Genomic DNA, 16,276 nt, shown 5'->3' with positions numbered 1-16,276 from the left:
TACTGGAGCGGGGTGCCATTGCCTTCTCAGACCTATCAGTTCAGTTCAGTTCAGTTCAATTGCTCAGTCGTGTCCGACTTTTTGTGACCCCATAGACTACAGCACGTCAGTCACCTGTCCATCACCAATTCCTGGAGTTTACTCAAACTCATGTCCATTGAGTTTGTGATGTCATCCTCTGTCGTCCCCTTTTCCTCTTCCTTCAATCTTTCCCAGCATTAGGGTCTTTAAAAATGAGTCAGCTTTTTGCATCAGATGGCCAAAGTATTGGAGTTTCAGCTTCAACATCAGTCCTTCTGATGAACATTCAGGACTGATTTCCTTTAGGATGAACTGGTTGGATCTCCTTGTAGTCCAAGGACTCTCAAGAGTCTTCTCCAACACCATAGTTCAAAAGCATCAATTCTTCGGTGCTCAGCTTTCTTTATAGCCCAGCTCTCACATCTATACATGACCACTGGAAAAAACATAGCCTTGGCTAGACGGACCTTTGTTGGTGAAGCAATGTCTCTGTTTCTTAATATGCTGTCTAGTTGGTCATAACTTTTCTTCCAAGGAGTAAGCATCTTTTTATTTCATGGCTGCAGTCGCCATCTACAGTGATTTTGGAGCCCCCAAAAATAAAGTCTCTATTTCCACTGTTTCTCCATCTGCTTGCCATGATATGATGGGACTAGATGCCACGATCTTAATTTTTTGAATGTTGAGCTTTAAGGCCAACTTTTTCACTCTCCTCTTTCATGTTCATCAAGAGGCTCTTTAGTTCTTCTTCACTTTCTGCATAAGGGTGGTGTCATCTGCATATCTGAGGTTATTGGTATTTCTCCCAGCAATCTTGATTCCAGCTTGTGTTTCATCCAGCCCAGTGTTTCTCATGATGTACTCTGCATATAAGCTAAATATAAGTTAACAAGAAGGCGATGGCATCCCACTCCAATACTCTTGCCTGGAAAATCCCATGGAGGGAGGAGCCTGGTGGGCTGCAGTCCATGGGGTCGCTAGGAGTCGGACACGACTGAGTGACTTCACTTTAACTTTCATGCCCTGGAGTAGGAAATGGCAACCCACTCCAGTGTTCTTGCCTGGAGAATCCCAGGGACGGGGGAGCCTGGTGGGCTGCCGTCTCTGGGGTCTCACAGAATCAGACATGACTGAAGCGACTTAGCAGCAGCAACCTATAGGCCACCTATCAGTTCAGTACAAAAAGTACAACCCTGTGCATCATGGTGCAAAAGCTGGGGCCTAGGCTTCGCATTGTGCATCTCAGACCTTGACTAGGCTTAAAGGCGCGTGCGGGGCCAGAGTGCTCTGGGGCCCTGTGGCTGCTGCAGGAGCAGAGGGCGGATGGAGGTGGCATGGCGCCGATGGCAGGGAGGGCGCGCCCAGGGCCTCTTTGCGCTCTAGGTCGGCAGCCTCACCAGCCTCCGGCTCGTGTTCCAGCGGGAGCAGATCCCTCCAGTCTCCGCACTGGTGGCTGCGGCGGCAGCATCGTTGATTGGTGCAGAGGAGAGGAGGAAGGAGGAGATGGAGGGTGTGGGAGAGGCGGTTTCCCCGGCACAGGCAGGTGGGTGGTGGCGGCTGCCCCAGCACTTCTATACCTCCTCAGTAGCCGGGACGGAGAGAGCCAGCTATGTCTGGGGAGGTGCCAAAATCCCCTTTAACTCTGTCTGCGGGAGGGGGAGGGGGCACAAGATGGCGGCGGCCGGATGTGGTCATGGATCCTGGCTGGCAGCAGAGTGGAGACCCGACCGGTTGGAGGCACCTGTAGCCGAAGTGGTGGCAGCGGCAACAGAAGTGGGGTGGGGGGCTGCTCTCGCATCTCCCCCTCGGCAGCCAATACTAGCGCCTCTGAAGACTCCTGAACTTGCCCTAGCAAGAATGGCGGCCAAGAAAGCGAATACAGGAAAATTTTGATACCCAAGCCCAGTGAACTTATTAATTCTCTCTAAACATATACAAGCAACCATTAGTAGATTTAAGCTGAAATATACTCTTTAAAATGGAATTCATCATAGACCAGAACAGCTCAGAGGCAGCTCATGTTGCCCTGAATTTGAAAAACACTGGGCTCCCAGAAAAGTTAATGGGGACAATTACCTCTCTAAAATTGAGGGGACGTTGGATTCCACCTCTATGAAGGACTCTTATTCTTCTCAAACCATCTAAGTAAGGAATAGAACTCATCCTTACTATCCTTTAAAAATGAGTTCCAGAATGGATCATGTCTATTATTTTTTTTTTTTTTCCTTAGGTAAAATGCCAGTGTTTCTCATAGTAATCATATTTTTCTCTAAGAACTAAGTAGATGGCACCTCAGATGCCAAGAGCAGCTGGAGCAGCTTATTCACAAGTAACAGTAGAGATGCCAAAGCCCACTGGGAGCTCAGGTTTTCAACTTAAGGAAAACTTGCAGGCCATGTATCCTCTACTGCTGCATATTTTATATTTTACAGTAATGGAATATTTTTAGACAAAAATATGAATAAAAGACATTGCTGGGTTTCTTTGTACAAGACATTGTATATATTTTATTATGGTTTTATTGTTTCTATAGCCCAATTCTAACTATATAGATGCTATAGTTCTATGTTGGGAGAAGGAAAGGGGAGAGAATATTATTCCAAGACCCCCAAGAAAGGTCTTGATTTTATTAATCATTCCTATATACTTATATTCATATTTATCAGGAGTGTGCAGTATGCCAGGCACTCCAATATTGATAATATGATACTAAAAGATACATATGGACCTTTGTCTTATGGGTTATGAAGTTTGAAGGTGAATATAACAAATAGGCAAGCAGTAAAATATGGCATTTCCTGTAACCTGAAAAGTATAAAAAAGTACATATAGGAGTCCCGAGGAAGCACAAGCTGGAATCAAGATTGCTACATAACTTATATGCAGAGTACATCATGAGAAAGGCTGGGCTGGAAGAAGCACAAGCTGGAATCAAGATTGCTGGGAAAAATATCAATAATCTCAGGTATGCAGATAACATCACCCTTATGGCAAAAAGTGAAGAATAACTAAAGAGTCTCTTGATGAAAGTGAAAGAGGAGAGTGAAAAAGTTGGCTTAAAGCTCAACATTCAGAACACTAAGATCATGGCATCCAGTCCCATCACTTCATGGCAAATACATGGGGAAACAGTGGAAACAGTGGCTGACTTTATTTTTCTGGGCTCCAAAATCACTGCAGATGGTGATTGCAGCCATGAAATTAAAAGATACTTACTCCTTGGAAGGAAAGTTATGACCAACCTAGATAGCATATTCAAAAGCAGAGACATTACTTTGCCAACAAAGGTCCATCTAGTCAAGGCTATGTTTTTTCCAGTGGTCATGTATGGATGTGAGAGTTGGACTGTGAAGAAGGCTGAGTGCCAAACTTTTGAACTATGGTGTTGGAGAAGACTCTTGAGAGTCCCTTGGACTGCAAGGCGATCCAACCAGTTCATCCTAAAGATCAGTCCTGGGTATTCACTGGAAGGACTGATGTTGAAGCTGAAACTCCAATACTTTGGCCACCTGATGCAAAGCGCTGTCTCATTTGAAAAGACCCTGATGCTGGGAGGGATTGGAGGCAGGAGGAGAAGGGAATGACACAGGATGAGACGGCTGGATGGCATCCCCGACTCAATGGACATGGGTTTGGGTGAACTCCGGGAGTTGGTGATGGACAGGGAGGCGTGGCATGCTGTGATTCATGGGATTGCAAAGAGTTGGACATGACTGAGCGAGTGAACTGAATTTGGCAAAGAAGGAAGGAAAACTGAAATTTGGCGGGAACATGTTGGGGAAAGTTTCTCAAAGAAGTGACAGTTAAGCTAAAATCTACCCACGATGACTAGGAGATGATCTGGATGATGAGAAGATTGTCCTCAGCAGAATAAACTGCATGGGTGACTGTTTAGGAGCATCTCAGTGGCATCAGGACAAGATACTAGCCTAGATCCCATTTGGCTACCTTACCCAAAATGGGCAAAATAACACTTCTTACTAGGATTTGCAAAATTCAGACTTAAATTGAAGAATATAGAGAAAACCACTAGGCAATCTAGGTATGACCTAAATCAAATCCCATATGGTTATACAGTGGAAGTGACCAATCAGTTCAGTCCAGTTCAGTTGCTCAGTTGTGTCCAAGTCTTTATGACCCCATGGACCACAGCATGCCAGGCCTCCCTGTCCATCACCAACTCCTGGAGTTTACCCAAATTCATGTCCATTGAGTCAGTGATGCCATCCAACCATCTCATCCTCTGTCATCCCCTTCTTCTCCTGCCCTCAATCTTTCCCAGCATCTGGGTCTTTTCAAATGAGTCAGCTCTTTGCATCAGGTGGCCAAAGTATTGGAGTTTCAGCATCAACATCAGTCCTTCCAATGAGCACTCAGGACTGATCTCCTTTAGGATGAACTGGTAGGATCTCCTTGCAGCCCAAGAGACTCTCAAGACCTAAATCAAATCCCATATGATTATACAGTGGAAATAACAAATAGATTCAAGGAATTAGATCTTTTCGAGTGCCTGAAGAACTACTGACAGAAGTTCCTAACATTTTACATGAGGCAGAGATCAAGAACATCTCCAAGAAAAAGAAAAGGCAAAATGGTTGTGTGAGGAGAACTTACAAATAGATGAGAAAAGAGAAGCAAAAGGCAAAGGGGAAAAGCAAAGATATACCCGTCTGAATGTAGAGTTCCAAAGAATAGCAAGGAGAGATAAGAAAGCCTTTTTGAACAATGCAAAGAAATAGAGGAAAATAGTAGAATGAGAATGACTGGCAATCTCTTCAAGAAAATTAGAGATACCAATGGAACATTTCATGCAAAGATAGGCACAGTAAAGGACAGAAACGGTATGGACCTAACAGAAGCAGAAGATATTAAAAAGAGGTGGCAAAAACACACAGAAGAACTACACAAAAAAAGATCTTAATGACCCAGATAACCACGATGGTTTCATCACTCACCTCGAGCCAGACATCCTGGAATGTGAAATCAAGTGGGCCTTAGGAAGAATCACTATGAACAAAGCTAGTTGAGGTGATAGAATTCTAGCTGAGGTATTTCAAATCCTAAAAGATGATGCTGTGAAAGTGTTGCACTCCATATGCCAGCAATTTTGGAAAATTCAGCAGTAGCCACAGGACTGGAAAATGTCAGTTTTCATTTCAGTCCCAAAGAAGGCCAATGCCAAAGAATGTTCAAACTTCCGTGCAGTTGGACTCATTTCACATGCTAGCAGGGTGATGCTCAGAGTCCTTCAGGCTGGGCTTCAGCAGTATATGAACTGAAAACTTCCAGATATACAAGCTGGATTTAGAAAAGGTAGAGGAATCAGGGATCAAATTGCCAACATCCATTGCATTATAGAAAAAGCTGCAGGATTCCAGAAAAATATCTACTTCTTCATTGACTACACTAAAGATTTTGATTGTGTGGATCACAACAAAATGTGGAAATTTCTTAAAGAAAGGGAATACCAGACCATCTTACCTGCCTCCTGTGAAGCCTGTGCAAGTAAGGAAGAAGCAGTTGGAGCCAAACATGGAACAATGGACTGGTTCAGAATTGGGAATGGCATGTGTGAGGACTGTGTATTGTCACCCTGCTTATTTGACTTATATGCAGAATACATCATGCGAACTGCCAGGCTGGATGAATCACAAGCTGAAATCAAGATTGCCAGAAGAAATGTCAGTTACCTCGGATATGCACATGACACCACCCTTATGGCAGAAAGAGGAAATAGTCTCTTGATGAGGTGAAGGAGCTGGCTTAAAACTCAACATCTAAAAATGTGAGATCACAGCATCAGGCCCCATCACTTCATGGCAAATAGATGAGAAAACAATGAAAACAGTGACAGACTTTTTTATTTTCTTGGGCTCCAAAATAACTGTGGATGGTGACTACAGCCATGAAATTAAAAGATGCTTGCTCCTTGGAAGAAATGCAATGACAAACCTAGACTGCATATTAAAAAGCACAGACATTACTTTGCTGACAAAGCTCCAAATAGTCAAAGCTATCGTTTTTCCAGTAGTCCTGTATGAATGTGAGAGCTGGACAGTAAAAAAAGCTGAGTGACAAAGATTGATGCCTTTGAACTGTGGTGCTGGAGAAGACTCCTGAGGGTTCCTTGGACAGCAGGGAGATCAAACCAGTCAATCCTGAAGAAAATCAATCCTCACTTTTCACTAGAAGGACTGATGCTAAAGCCGAAGCTCCATTACTTTGGCCTCCAGTGCAATGAGCCGACTTACAGAGCCTAGAGGGACACATAAGAAATGGTCCTTATCCTTGAGGAGAAACAAACTTTGTCAACAGAGGCAGTCTGGGCTTAAGTAGATGGTATGAGAGTTGCAGCTCTTAATAACCAAGCATGAATAGGACACAATGTGATCTTTAAAGACAAGTAGTCTTAATTCTGGGGCTTCCCAGTTGACTCAGTGGTAAAGAATCTGCCTGTCAATGCAAGAGATGCAGGAGAAGCTGGTTTGACCCCTGGGTTGGAAGATCCCCTGGAGGAGGAAATGGCAACCCATTCCAGTATTCTTTCCTGGAAAATCCCATGGACAGAGGAGGCTGGAGTTGCTAAGAGTCAGACATGATTGAGCATGGTTACAGTTGTAATTCTAAGGAGAAAGGACAAGAAGGCAGTAGGTAAGAGGGTCAAGGGACAGCAAGAAGTCAAAAAGAGGTATGTTTGGTAAACTCTGCATGAGCAGTTAACCAACAAAGGCTGCATGTACTTATTTATTTTATTTAATGTTGCTAACTTTCATGTTTCATTAGTTTTGTGTGGGAGCACATTATTCATCCAACTAATTTCTCTTAAATGTTCTGATGAATGAATGCTAGTTAATGATGGTGCCAGAAACAGGAAGGCTTCTATCTAGAAGTCATTTAGCTCAGCAGCAGACATCACACTGAGCCATGTTTAGAGACACACAGGATGCAGTGGGGTACCTTTGGGAGCATCCAGCTTGGGAACAATTCAATAAATGCCTCCTAGGAAAAATCAACCAAATTGAATGGCCTCTGCAAAGAGGTCTTAGTGATTCTGAGTATGACTGAGAGTGAGAAAAGATAACAGGTTGGGAGACCAATTATTAAACCACCTTAAAAGTCTAAGAAGAAAATTCTAAAAGTTTAGAGTGAGGGCAAATGAGATATAAAAGAATGAATGGAGAAAAAAAAATACTGCAGAGTTTGACTGGATAAAGTGGGGAGAATAAGAGAGAAAGAACTAGCACTAAGAAGATATTTGTAAGGGGTACTTAGAAGCTGATGGTGGCTAAGGGCTATATAACTTTGCTGAGTTAAGACAGAACAGGATGACATGCTCCCAGGAGGTGATCTCAGATAGAAAATAAGGATCAATTGGTATTTTTCCTAAAAAGAAGAGTTGAGGGGATTGCAATAAGATATAGCAATAAAAGACTGAAGAGATCTTTAGAAGAAGACTGTATTTTTGGTGTCAGCATCAAGAATTCTTGATTCTTCAGAATGATGCAGAGAGCCTGGTGAGCAGCTTTGGAGTAGGGTTGCTGATATAAGGCATTTCCTTCCCCACCATTTCACACTCAGCCCTGTGATACAGTCCTGTGGCAACAGGAAACTGACTACCCAGAGCATCTCAACACTTTCTGTGTGTCCAGACAGAGGAGAAGGGAGGACGAGCGTGGGCAGACTAGCTTCAGAATGCCGGACTCTATTCCTCCCATGTCAGCCTGACTTTCTTCTGAAAGAGAAAGACTTGGTAAACAGAGACTCTAGCATTCAAAGAAAATTAAACACAATGAACTATAGGCACTTTTCTAGACACAAATCTACCTTAAGACTCTGGGACTATTTTTTAATCTGAAATAACCTTCCTCTCTTCTTCATTGATGAAATTTTTCTGGGTCTTCAGAATCCATCAGGAATACCATCCCCTCTAAGAATATTTTCTGACTACCTTGTACCCTAAGCATGGATTGAGTTAGATACTGTGGCAGATGACATTTTCCAAAGATGCCTGCACTGATATATATCCCACTGCACACGCCCTTCCTTATATCATGACACTGACATTTCTCCAAAGAGAGGTGGGAAATTGGTTCCCCTACACTGACCTAAGTAGACCTTTGTCATGTCTCAGAAAAATATTGTGATGGAAGTACATGGCAGGTGAAACCAGGTCATAAAAGGCATGTGGCTTCTGCCTGGCTCTCTCTTGGCATAATTGCCTTAGGAACCCAGATGCCATGTTTTGAAGAAGCTCAGACTGTATGAAGAGAACATATGTTCTGAGCCAGAGCCCCAGCTCGGCCCCCAGCCAACATATCCCACATATGAGTGAATGAACCTTCAAGTGATTTCAGCCCTTAGCCTTCAAATTTTCTACTAAAGACTTCAGACATTGTAGAGTAGGGACAAACTCTCCCTGAGGTGCCCTGCCTTAATCCTTTACCAACAGAAAAGGTGAGAAATAATAAATAATTTTTGTTACCTTATGCCATCTTTCACGACTCTACAGTACTCATTTTAATGAAATCATTGGTCTTATCACACTATATTATAATCTGGTTACTTTATCAATCACAAGATTGGGAAATCTCAAATGGCTGGAACCATGTCTTTTTACTTGTATGTCTCCAAGACCTAGAACAGGGCAATAAATATTTGTTGGGCAGATGAATTTTCACAGGACCCATCTTATTTTGCTCTATCCACCCCTGAAACCTACCTAGGACCACTGATAGTATGAGGATGAAACTTGATTAAGTATTAGCTATGGCCAGGATAGGAGCTTAGCTGTCTTGTGGAATAATTAAAGACACTCATACTCTGTGACTGACAGCTTGGGGAAGGTAGGTGGGTTTGCCAATTATTAAACTTGTCTCTCAGTTTCACTCACCCTTCTATATTTCTTTGTGATATCAAAGCTGAGAACTCTGAAAACCACTGTCTGCTTTGGCAACCAGACCCCTGTTAGTGCCAAGCAGGGTACCTTAGAGGTGATGATAAGAATGGAGAAGTGGATGGGGCTGGCTCCCACACCCCAGGAGCATCAGCAATCTTCCCCCACCAACAAAGGCATTTCTCACTCCAACAAAGGCACTTCCCTTGGCAGCTGTTGAATCTACTTTAAGTTTCTCTAACACTCACAGAACCAGCCTATCACACCCTTCAGGGACATGGCACCATCTCTTCCTCAGGTGCCTGGGTTTTAGCCCATTTTTCCTCCTTGTTCTTCCAGCTCTAAGGGCTAAGGCTGCTTCCTTCAGTTTCTATTATTTGGATACCATATTGTCTCCTATTTGCTCTTTCACATATTCAATTCCTACTAACCCTACTTAGGAAAAATTTAACCAGGGAGGTGAAAGATCTATAAATTAAATACATAAAACAGAACAGATGTCAGAGGGGTAAGTGAATTTGGGTTACATCTCTCTCTATGGATACATGAGGAATACACCTTTAGACACAGAATTGCTTGCAGAACACCAGCTGAGAGTGGACAGGAGTACCTGACCAGCAGAAAATAATATACATACAGAACCACACAAAAGTTGGTAGGATGAAGGAACTAGGGGGAAATACAAGAGTATCAGTAGGACTGGACTTGCCCCCGGCAGGTGGGGTAACTGAAGCAGGGGTCAATCCCCACATCGGGGCAATTGTCTGGGTCAAAGGAGAAACAGTTAAGGCTGAGAGTGAAACAGCTGATCTGTGGCAACCTAAATGGCATGAGAATCAGACAGTCCTTGCCACAGCCATATATACCCCAGACAGGGGCACAGGTCCCCTAGAAGGTGTAGTGGCTGGGAGCTGGAGCTAGGGATTGTGGAGCAATCCCTGGGTAAGGGCTGCTGTTGACTTTGGAGAGACAGACCAAGGAGATATGAAGGAGGAGACCATGGTGGGAAATGCCTGTGGAGAAAAGTCAGGAAGCCATAGAAGCAAGGCAATAATGCCAAGTCATGCATGGGGGGTGGAGGCATCACCATAGCCTCTCTCTGCCCACACACCAGCATTGGCAGCTGAACAACAGAGAGGCTGGCCCATCAAGCACTGAACTCCAGTAGGACCCCATCCAGTGTGCTCCTTTAAGTGGGTGATGCACCAACTACAGAATAGGACCTCATCCAGAGTGCTCCTTTAAGTGCCTGACACACTGATCTACAGAGTGGTACTCCAGCCAGGGGCCCCTTATGTGCCTGATGCACCGAACAACAGAGAAGAACCCCAGGCAAGGGAGCCCTCTAAGTGCCTGAATGGGTGGAGGTACAGGAAAAGACTAGCCAAAGAGGCCTCCTGACCAGCTATCAGAGGCTCATAAAAAGAATTTGGTAGGGCCACAACTCTTGCAGCTGAGGCAGTCCGTGTCCCTGCACACTTGGCACCACCAGGGTCCGCCTGACCCAAGCAGCTACGCCACTTTCATGCTCAACCCTCACTGGGGCAGAGCTGCCACAGGCAAAAAAATGTCTTGCATCTATGCATGTGGAATCGCTTCTGTCATGTCCAACTCTTTGCAACCCTGTGGACCATGGCCTTCCAGGCTTCTCTGTTAGTGGGGTTCTCTAGGCAAGAATACTAGAGTGTATTTGCCAATACTGATTGCCATACCCTTCTGGAGCACTGTATCTCCTGCTGCTTTGGCCGCCAACTCTCCTGAGTACCTGGTGCTTCCAGAACCCCTGAGAACCAAGAAGCTGCACTACCTCCACACGTGGCCCTTACTGGGACAGACCCAAGTCCTCCAGAGCAGCTAAAACCACAATTGAAATGCAGGGTCAGTGTGGCTAAGGAAGAAGACCAAAAACCCTCCCACAAGCTCTACAAGCTGCAGATTAAATCCACACAGTCAACTAGGCAGACTCTGTGTCTATGGACTATATAAAATGACATTGAGAGCTCCCACAAAAGAAACTGCACTAGTTCTGATAGCTGTGGACATTGGAGGCAAGAACACACAGGACTGGAGACAGATTAGAGACTCAGTTGCCCCCACAGCAGGTCCAGAGACCAGCACAGAGTTGGAAGGCACACTGGAGGGGTGAGGTCGACTATGACTCCCAGTGAGGGTAAGGATTCTGACAGCAGTGACTCAAAAACATTTATTATTCTTATGTTTTGACTTGTTCTGTAGATTCTTTGGGATTTTTTTTATTTCTTTTCTTTTTTTTCCCTTTGTCTCCCCCTCCCACTGCTGTTGTAATTGTTGATTTTATTGGCACTATGAAATCTAAATAAGATTTTGAGTTGTTGTTGTTTTTTTTTTTTCCAATCACACTTTTTGCTATTATAAACCTCTGCCTCTACATTGGTCTTCTGCAGTTCTGTTACGTTTTCCTCTTTCTTCCTCTTCTTCTTTTTCTCTTTTTAAATTTCAGTTTAAAATTTTTTAAACTAAAAATTATTTTTCTACATTTATTCCTTTGCTTTTCCTACAGTTCTTTTCCCACTGCAGTTAATCTTTAATGTATACAAATCTTCTTTATCTACCATTATTTAACCTGGCATATCTATTCTTTCTTTCCTTTCCTCTCACTGTATTTGTTAGTTTTATTTTCATTGCTTTATTCCCCACTTGACACCTTGCTTTAGTTTTGTTTTCCAGTTTAGTTTTGTTCTTCAGTTCAGTTCAGTCAATCAGTCGTGTCCGACTCTTTGCGACCCCATGAATCACAGCACACCAGGCCTCCCTGTCCATCACTAACACCCGGAGTTCACTGAAATTCATGTGCATAGAGTCAGTGATGCCATCCAGCCATCTCATCCTCTGTCGTCCCCTTCTCCTCCTGCCCCCAATCCCTCCCAGTATCAGGGTCTTTTCCAATGAGTCAACTCTTTGCATGAGGTGGCCAAAATGTTGGAGTTTCAGCTTCAGTGTCAGTCCCTCCAATGAATACCCAGGACTGATCTCCTTTAGGATGGACTGGTTGGATCGCCTTGCAGTCCAAGGGACTCTTAAGAGTCTTCTCCAACACCACACTTCAAAAGCATCAATTCTTCGGCGCTCAGCTTCCTTCACAGTCCAACTCTCACATCCATACATGACCACTGGAAAAAACATAGCCTTGACTAGACGGACCTTTGTTGGCAAACTAATATCTCAGCTTTTCAATATATTATCTAGGTTGGTCATAACTTTCCTTCCAGCGAGTAAGTGTCTTTTAATTTCATGGCTGCAATCACCATCTGCAGTGATTTTGGAGCCCAGAAAAATAAAGTCGGACACTGTTTCCACTGTTTCCCCATCCACTTCCCATGAAGTGATGGGACCAGATGCCATGATCTTCGTTTTCTGAATGTTGAGCTTTAAGCCAACTTTTTCACTCACCAGGGATCGAATTGATACAGCTGCTATCAAAGACACTATAGAGATTCTTTAAAAAAAAAAAAAAAAAAAACTAGTAATAAATCCACCATATGACCCAGCAATCTCACTCCTCAGCACATACCCTGAGAAAACCAAAATTGAAAAAGACACATGTATCCTACTGTTCATTGAAGCACTATTTACAATAGCTGGAACATGGAAGCAACCTAGATGCTCATTAACAGATGAATGGTAAAGAAGTTGTGGTACATATACACATGGAATATTACTAAGCCATAAAAAGGAACACAATTGAGTCAGTTCTAATGAAGTGGATGAACCTAGAGCCTATTATACAGAGTGAAATAAGTCACAAAAAGAAAGATAAATATTGTATACTAATGCATATATCCAGAATCTAGAAAGATGGTACTGAAGAATTTATTTGCAGGGCAGCAATGGAGTATCAGCACGTACAACAGACTTATGGACATGAAGAGAGGGAAGAGGGTGAGATATATGGAAAGAGTAACACAGAAACTTACATAACCATACGTTAAATAGATAGCCAATGGGAATTTGCTTTATGTCTCAGGAAATTCAAACAGGGGCTCTGTATCAACCTAGAGGGGTGGGATGGGGAGGGAAATGGGAGGGAGGTTCAAGAGGGAGGGGATATATGTATACCTATGGCTGATTCATGTTGAGTTTTGACAGAAACAACAAAATTCTGTAAAGCAATTATCCTTCAATTAAAAAGTAAATAAATTAAAAACAAACAAACAAAAACACTGTAAGACATTTAAGAAAGAAATTGAGGAAGATATAAATAAATAGAAAAAAATCTCATGTTCATGTATTGGAAGAATTAATATCATTAAAATGCCCAAAGTATCCAAAACAATCTACATATTCAATGTAATGCCTATCAAAATCCCAATGGCATTTTTCACACACACACACAAATCCTAAATCTTGTGTGGAAACACAGAAGAGACTAAATAGCTAAAGTAATCTTGAGGAAGAACAACAAAGCTGGAGACATTACACTTCCTGACTTCAAACTCTGATACAAAACTATAATAGTGAAAACATCCTGGTACTGTCATAAAAAGAGATTCATAGCCCAAAGAACAGAATAGAGAGCACAAATGTAAAAACAAAACAAAAACACATATATAAGGTTAACTATTTTTTTAACAAGGATGTCAAGAATACACAAGGGAAAAAGGATAGTCTCTTCAATAAGATGACAAAACTGTATTTCCAGATGGAGGAAAATGATACTGTACTCTTATCTCCCACCATACACAAAAATTAACTTGGATTGGATTGGTTAAAGACTTAAATATAACACTTGAAGTCATAAAGCTTCTGGAAGAAACATAGGGGGCAAGCATCTTTACTTTGGTCTTGATAATGATTTTTTTAGATTTGACATGAAAAGTGCAGGCAAAAAAAAATAATAAAATAAAATAAACAAGTGAGACTATATAAAACTAAAAAGCTATGCAAAACAAAGGAATTATCCCACAAAATGAAAAGTCAACCTATGGAATCGGATAAAATATTTGCAAACCATATATTGGATGAAAGTGAAAGTGAAGTCACTCAGTTGTGTCCAACTCTTTGCAACCCCATGGACTGTAGCCTACCAGGCTCCTCCATCCATGGGATTTTCCAGACAAGAGTACTGGAGTGGGTTGCCCTTTCCTTCTCCAGGAGATCTTCCCAACCCCGGGTTTGAACCCAGGTATCCCACATTGTAGGCAGATGCTTTACCATCTGAGCCACCAGGGAAGCCCATATATGGGATAAGAGGTTAATATCCAAAATGTTTATATTAAGGAATTCATACAACTCAATAGCAAACAAAACAAATAACCTGATTTTTAAAAATGAGCAAAGAACCTGAACAGATATTTTTCCAAAGACATATTTGCCAACAGGTTTATAAAAAAGTTCTCAATATAATCATCAGGAAAATGCAGATTCAAATCCACAATGAGACATCACCTCACACCTGTTAGAATGACTACTATCAAAAACACAGAAAATATTAAGTGTTGGCAAGGATGTGGAGAAAAAAGAACCCTCATGCACTATTGGTGGGAATGTAAATTGGTACAGCCACTATGGAAAACAGTATGGCGGTTTCTCAAAAAATTAAAAATAGAACTACTATATACAGTCATGCAAGCCCACTTCTGGTATACATCCAGAAGAAATGAAGTCAGTATCTTGAAGAAATATCTGCACTCCTATTTTCACTGTAGCATTATTTACACTATACAAGACATGGAAGCTACTTCAGTTCAGTTCAGTTCAGTCATTCAATTGTGTCCAACTCTTTGCGACCCCATGAATTGCAGCACGCCAGGCCTCGCTGTCCATCACCAACTCCCAGAGTTCACTCAAACTCATGTCCAGCATTATTTACACTATACAAGACATGGAAGCAACTTAAGTATCTATAAATGAATGAATGGATAAAGAAGATTGGTGGTGAAGGTGGTGAAGTCGCTCAGTTGTGTCTGACTCTTTGCGACCCCACAGACTGTAGCCTATCAGGCTCTTCCATCCATGGGATTTTCCAGGCAAGAATACTGGAGTGGGTTGCCATTTCCTTCTCCAGAGGATCTTCCCGACCCAGGGATCGAACCCAGGTCTCCTGCATTGTAGACAGACGCTTTACCATCTGAGCCACCAGGGAAGTCGTGTGTAAGTGATAATACACACGTATGAATACACACACACACACACACACACACAAACACACACATAATGGGCTTCTGCGGTGGCTCAGATCATAAAGAATCTGCCTTCAGGAGACTTTGGTTCGACACCTGGGTCGGGAAAATCCCCTGGAGAAGGGAATGGCCATGCACTCCAGTATTCTTGCCTTGAGAATTCCACAGACAGAGGAGGTGGTGGGCTACAGTCCATGGGGTCACAAAGAGTCAGACATGAGTGAGCAACTAACATTACACATATATATGTGGATTCACACACACAATGGATTTATAAAGTCATAGAAAAGAAGGAAATCCTGTTATTATGGCAATATGGATAAGCCTGGGAGATATTATGCTAAGTGAAATAAGTCAGATACAGAAAAATAAATGCTGTATGATCTCACTTATATGTAGAATCTAAAAAAGTCAAACTCATAGAACCAATAGAATAGTGGAGGATAAGGAAATATGGTCATGTTGGTCAATGGGTGCAAACTTTCAGTTATAAGGTGAATAATGTCCGGGGATCTAATGTACAGCATGGTGATCACAGTTAATAATACTTCACTGTATACTTGAAATTTGCTAAAAGAGCATATTTTAAAACATATTTTAAGTGTTCTCATCAAACACACACATTAAGGTCTACATGAGGTAATGGATGTGTAAGTTAACTTGATTGTGGTGATCATTTCACAATATATATGTATTAAATCCTCATATTGCACAGCTTAAAATTACCTTGTAAAACATAAATATAGATAACTTTTATTTGTCAACCATACCTCAATAAGGCTAGAAAAGAATTTTATAAATTGAAACCACTTTGCCTCTTACCATAAAAAATTTCACTGAGTTTTTAAAAACTTTAAAACAGGCTGTTGGATTTTTCTGGTTGGTATTTTCATTTTATTTTCTCACTAGTGCAGTTTAAAAAATAAATAATCCACTTTCCACAGACAAACAAGGTCCCATATTTACCTATAAAAGACAAAAGCAAATAGTATTTATCTAGTGTACACAAAACCCCAACTACAACCAAATGGAAGGCAAGCCTTTCATTTTTTTTTGTGAGAGCTGTTTATTGCTTTGAGATGTCTTTCCCCCTTTTCACAGAGATTGTGTCTGTGTGTGTTTTATCATCAATTTTACTAAAGGTTAATCTGTGTGGTAGGTGACAGAAGGTGACAGAGTCTAATGAACCACGTGTGGCACATCA

At 42.1% G+C, this 16,276-nt stretch overlaps 1 protein-coding gene across 3 annotated transcripts in view; it reads right to left on the bottom strand.

Moving 5' to 3' along the window:
- Positions 1-16,276, bottom strand: part of CPNE4 (copine 4) — a 681,945-nt gene that overhangs the window by 482,296 nt on the left and 183,373 nt on the right. The gene's annotated exons all lie outside the window — the stretch shown is intronic.

This window comes from Bos indicus x Bos taurus, chromosome 1 (genome assembly GCF_003369695.1).
Source record: "Bos indicus x Bos taurus breed Angus x Brahman F1 hybrid chromosome 1, Bos_hybrid_MaternalHap_v2.0, whole genome shotgun sequence".
NCBI classification, from domain to species: Eukaryota; Metazoa; Chordata; class Mammalia; order Artiodactyla; family Bovidae; genus Bos; species Bos indicus x Bos taurus.
The sequence above is the reverse complement of the archived record's forward strand: the minus strand, read 5'-3'. Positions and strand labels throughout refer to the sequence as shown.